Consider the following 6,133-nt stretch of genomic DNA (forward strand, 5'->3'; position numbering starts at 1 on the left):
CCCCAAAGATACAAAAGTAGGGATCCGAAAGGGTACGTGCACCCCGAAGTTTATAGCAGCAATGTCCACAATAGCCAAACTGTGGAAAGAGCCAAGATGTCCATCAACAGATGAATGGATAAAGAAGAAGTGGTATATATATACAATGGAATATTATGCAGCCATCAAAAGGAATGAGATCTTGCCATTTGCAACGACGTGGATGGAACTGGAGGGTATTATGTTGAGTGAAATAAGTCAAACAGAGAAAGACATGTATCATATGACCTCACTGATATGAGGAATTCTTAATCTCAGGAAAAAAACTGAGGGTTGCTGGAGTGGGGGGTGGGGTGGGAAGGATGGGGTGACTGGGTGATAGACACTGGGGAGGGTATGTGCTCTGGTAAGCGCTGTGAATTGTGCAAGGCTGTTGAATCTCAGATCTGTACCTCTGAAACAAATAATGCAATATATGTTAAGAAAAAAAATAAAAAAGAAGAAGAAGAAGGTAGCGGGAGGAGAAGAATGAAGCGGGGGAAATCGGAGGGGTAGACGAACCATGAGAGACGATGGACTCTGAAAAACAAACAGGGTTCTAGAGGGGAGGGGGGTGGGAGGATGGGTTAGCCTGGTGGTGGGTATTGAGGAGGGCACATTCTGCATGGAGCACTGGGTGTTATGCACAAACAATGAATCATGGAACACTTCATCTAAAACTAATGATGTAATGTATGGGGATTAACATAAGAATAAAAAAAAATGTGTCTTTTGGGAATTAAAAATTCAGGTAATATAACCTGTAGAAACACCTTGCAAATATAATTATTCTGCTGGATATTCCTTAAGAATTGAAATTGAAGTCTGTTTATTTTGATACTTTCATAGAGAAGCTGTTTCCTGTGGTTATTGGTGAATACAGAAATTGCTGTTTGGGGTTGCAGGCTTTTGATGTGTAACATTTAGGGATCATTCCAGTAAAAGGTTCTGTGTTAGCTTTAAAATTACCAGTAGAAAATTGGTCAGTTTTGAAGCTGGGTGATAGGTCATTATTCTAGTCTCTCTACTTTGCATCTGCTTAAGCTTGAACATTTTCTGGAATAGAATATTTTTGTTGTTGTTTTTGTTTTTTAAGATTTTATTTATTTTGAGAGAGAGAGAGTGCACAAACGGGGGGGAGGGGTAGACAGTGAGGGAGAAGCAGACTCCCTGCTGAGCAGGGAACCCAATGCGATGCGGGACTCATTCCCAGGGTCCTGGGATCATGACCTGAGCCGAAGGCAGACGCCCAACCAACTGAGCCACCCAGGTGCCCCTGGAATAGAATGTTTTAAAAAATAATTTGTTCTATACACCAAAAACTAATGATGTAATGTATGGTGATTAACATAACATAATAATAAAAAAAATAATGATAATTTGTTCTACAAACTTCTCTTTGTCCTCTGTGCTATTGTGTGTAAAGGAAAAATACTTCTGAACTGGTTAGACTGAATAATTTTTCTGGGCTATACTCAGAGGTGGTAATAGAATAGCATCTGTTTATTCTCATAGTTCCTTCACAGGAGTGATCGACCTTGTTGCTGGAGCCATGGTTCTATGTTAAGTTTATGCATACATTGCTCAGCACTGTACTCCCGTAGTATTTGTGGGGACCTGGTACCTGGTCCTCCCGCTTTCTGACCCCCTGTCCATACAATATGCGTGTTCTGGGTGCTCCTCTCCCAAAGGCTTAGTTGCACTTGGTCTTTCAAGTCATCTTAAATGTTGCTGTGTCTAGAGCAGTAGAGACATGTGCAGAACCACAAGCAGACAGCTTGCAGATGTTTCTTTTCTTTTTTCTTTTTTTTTTTTAAGATTTTATTTATTTGCGAGAGAGAGAATGAGAGACAGAGAGCATGAGAGGGAGGAGGGTCAGAGGGAGAAGCAGACTCCCTGCCGAGCAGGGAGCCCGATGTGGGACTCGATTCCGGGACTCCAGGATCATGACCTGAGCCGAAGGCAGTCACTTAACCAACTGAGCCACCCAGGCGCCCCAGTTTGCAGATGTTTCTGAATACATGGGCTCACATTGAAAACTCAGCCTGTCCTTTCTGCACTCTGCTACTAGGCGTGCTGCTGCGTTGAAAGAAGTCTGCCAGGGGCGCCTGGGTGGCTCAGTTGTTTAAGCGGCTGCCTTCGGCTCAGGTCATGATCCCAGGGTCCTGGGATCAAGCCCCACGTCGGGCTCCCTGCTCAGCTGGCACCTGCTTCTCCTCTGCCTGCCGCTACCCCGTTTGTGCTCTCGCTCTCTCTCTCTCTTTGACAAATAAATAAATAAAATCTTAAAAAAAAAAAAGAAAGAAATGTGTCTCCCAGTCAAGTTTGAATGACCTATCATGTAGAAGTCTATACCCACCTCTGTACAATGCAGTAGGGAAACTAGAAGTCAGTGTTTGAAATGTCCACTGTTTAAAAAGATGGTCCTAATTTTTTTTACCTCCCTATAGGATTATCCTTTCTGTCATTTTCTAGAATATTGGCGTTTTCACACCAAATTGTTAAAATCCTTAGTAATGCCCTAGGTTATCCCTCTGTAGACACTGGGTTATCCCTGTGCAGATACTAACAGTTGCAGGAAAGTGGAACTGCGCCTGTTTCCAAATGCTTTCTGTTTAATCTGCTTCCCACATTTGTTGGCGCCGCAGGTGGAAGAGCTTATGATGGGCTCTGGCACTTTCCGTGCCATCTCAGAGCCCAGAGTTACCTTTGCCCTCTTGGATTAGTAGCCATTTCAGATCAAAATATCAAAGGGCACTATGTTTCTGTGTTAGCAGAATTAGCTTATTTTGAAAAGGAACCTTCTCCCTCCCTGTCTTTTAGGCCATGCTTGAGCCCTATTTGTAGTTTCAACCATCAAAGAATGCCTCTTGCAAAGAGGCATTCTTGCAAAGGGCCTCGGGTTTCTCCCATGCCAGAGTACTCCCTCCCCACCACTACCCTCAACTCAAAGCTGTTAATAATGCGTTCCCAAGTGTTCCATTAGGTGCACTCAAAGTGCTACAGGGAAAATGGCAGTTTCTGATTTGCAGTAACCCAGCAACAGTTTCTTAGCACTGGTTCCCTTGATCAGCAGCTGCTTTCCCAGGGGTAGTCCCAGGGCACTGGTGAGGTTTTCAGTGGGCTGTCTTCTTGGTTCTCCTTCCCTCCACCTGGACCTCTCCCCACCCCTTGCGTTTTGAAATGCTTATCTGACTTTTTCCCCTCTTGTTCCTGTTAGGGATGGGGAGATAGGATGCTGCTTTCAATGAGAGGAAGCCAAGGACTAGAGCTAGTTAAGTAGAAATATTGACCTACTTCCCCACCCCACCCCCACTCCTGCCTTTTTAGGGTAAATGTGCAAGTTACTATGGCAACTTCTGTTTTCACTTATCTCAGGCCCACTGACTCTGTCTCTGTTGGTGCTGAATGCTAAAAAAAATTCTGATTCAAGTGCCTACACTAAGTCCATTGCTCTTGTCTGGATTTATTTTAGCAACAAAAAGATGAGTCTTAGTGTTGATGGAATTTTTGTACAATCATTCCTGACTGATGATGAATATAAGGAAGCATATTGTGAGGACTGTTCTTTACAGATTTAACAAGCCACTTAGAATGTCTCTTTGTCCCAGCTTCTCTAATTGCTCAGGGTGTTACTTTAGCTTTGCTTTGCTTTCAGAAGTTTAACACTTGTTAAAATAAGGAAAAATAGTGTGGTCCCAGGAAGTTGTGCACTCTTGGTATGAGCATTGCTCTAGAACTCTGGTTTTAAGAAAATTATCCCCCTGTGTTCAAGACATTTCTTTTAAGCCTGGAGACTTTCCTGTCTAGGGAGTAAAACTAGAGGGATTTTGGAAAGCAGATGGAGGAAAGGGGTCAAATTAATCAGGTAACCTTGTTAGTGTCAGAGCTCGGTTCTCCTGGCAATACTGTCCTTACTACTGCGTAGGTATTCACACTGGTTCTAGATAGATTAGGGATTCTGTATAGGGTGCCATAGGGGGATCACAGCTGGGGGCAGATGTCAGGTTGGTACTTCAGGCCTTGCTCTCATTTTAACCAGAGCTGATCTGCTTGCATCGATGTTACATATTGATTTTATGTCTTGAAAAGATTCTGCTGTTAATGGTTTGAAAACCAGTACTATACCAGGCTATATAGTAGGCTGTAAAACAGATGCAGTGATTAAGGAGCTGAGCTTTTGAGCAAAACCGGAGCCAGAGTCCAGAAGGACTCTTTTCTTAGTTACTTATTAAGTATGACCTTCATTGTGATAATACCGAAGAAAAAACACATCATTTTCTGTCCTTTCAGTGATAGGTTTTATGGGTGGGAAGCACAAAGCATTGCTACGGAATTATAACTGAGTAAGTGCTGAAATGAATGGTCAGGCATTAGGGAGTTCCCAAAATGAAAGCAGTTCTGGCTGGTCTAGTCAGAGCTGACTTCATGGAGGAGTTGTCAGTATCTGACTAGTGCTCAGTAAGTTTTCTTTGAATGTTGAAAGGAATGGTGTAGGGTTTGTACTAAGGTGCAGCATTGTGAACGAGACATTAATAGGTCTAATAGATTTGAAGCACTGGAGATAGTCTCTGTTATTTGAATGCGCATCACACACATTAATGTCATTTTTATTTAAACCTGACAACAATCAAGTGAAAGTAGATGGTATTATCCCCACTTTCTATATGAGGAAACTGGGGGCTCTAAAAAGTCAGGTTAGTCCTCGGGTCGCCTGGGTGGCTCAGTTGTTAAGCGTCTGCCTTCGGCTCAGGTCATGATCCCGGGGTCCTGGGATTGACCCCCACATCAGGCTCCCTGCTCGGCGGGAAGCCTGCTTCTCCCTCTCCCACTCCCCCTGCTTATGTTCCTGCTCTCACTATCTCTCTCTCTGTCAAATAAATAAAAATCTTAAAAAAAAAAACAAAACAGGCTAGTCCTTAACCATGCTAACATAATTATTCATTTGTTTTGACCCATGTTTCACCACAGCAGTCTCAGAAAGTTTTTTTATCTCTAATTCTTAAAATTTAAATGCAGTTAATTAACATAATGTATTACTGGTTTCAGAAATAGAGGTCAGTGATTCATAAGTCTTATATAATACACAGTGCTCATTACGTCATGTGCCCTCCTCAATGTCCATCACCCAGTTACCCCATCCCCCCACCTCCCTCCCCTCCAGCAACCCTGTTTGTTTTCTATGATTAACAGTTTCTTACGGTTTGTCTCTGGTTTCATCTTGTTTTATTTTTTCCTCTCTTCCCCTATGATCCTCTGTTTGTTTCTTAAATTCCACATATCAGTGAGATCATATGATAATTGTCTTTCTCTGACTGATTTATTTCGCTTAGCGTAATACCCTCTAGTTCCATCCACATCGTTGCAAATGGCAAGATTTCATATTTTTTGACGGCTGAGTAGTATTCCATTGTATATATACACCCCATCTTTATCCATTCGTCTGTCGATGGACATCTGGGTTCTTTCCATAGTTTGGCTATTGTGGACATTGCTGTTATAAACATTGGGGTGCAGGTGCCCCTTTGGATCACTACATTTGTATTTTTGGGGTAAATACACAGTAGTGCAATTGCTGGGTCAAAAGGTAGCTCTATTTTCAACTTCTCCCGGGTGGCTCTATATTCCAGTTTTCCAGAATGGCTTTACCAGCTTGCATTCCCACCAGCAGTGTAAGAGAGGGTTCCCCTTTCTCCACATCCTCTCCAACATCTGTTGTTTCCTGACTTGTTAATTTTAGCCATTCTGACCAGTGTGAGGTGGTATCTCATTGTGGTTTTGATTTGTATTTCTCTGATGCCGAGTGATGTTGAGCATTTTTTCATGTGTCTGTTGGCCATTTGTATGTCTTCTTTGGAGAAATGTTTGTTCGTGTCTTCCAGCAGTCTCAAAATTAACATTACCGGGTGCCTGGGTGGCTCAGTCGTTAAGCGTCTGCCTTCGGCTCCGGTCATGATCCCACGGTCCTGGGATCGAGCCCCGCATCGGGCTCCCTGCTCGGCGGGAAGCCTGCTTCTCCCTCTCCCACTCCCCCTGCTTGTGTTCCTGCTCTCGCTATCTCTCTCTCTCTCAAATAAATAAATAAAATCTTTAAAAAAAAAAAAATTAACATTAC

Source organism: Neomonachus schauinslandi, chromosome 15 (assembly GCF_002201575.2).
Source record: "Neomonachus schauinslandi chromosome 15, ASM220157v2, whole genome shotgun sequence".
NCBI classification, from domain to species: Eukaryota; Metazoa; Chordata; class Mammalia; order Carnivora; family Phocidae; genus Neomonachus; species Neomonachus schauinslandi.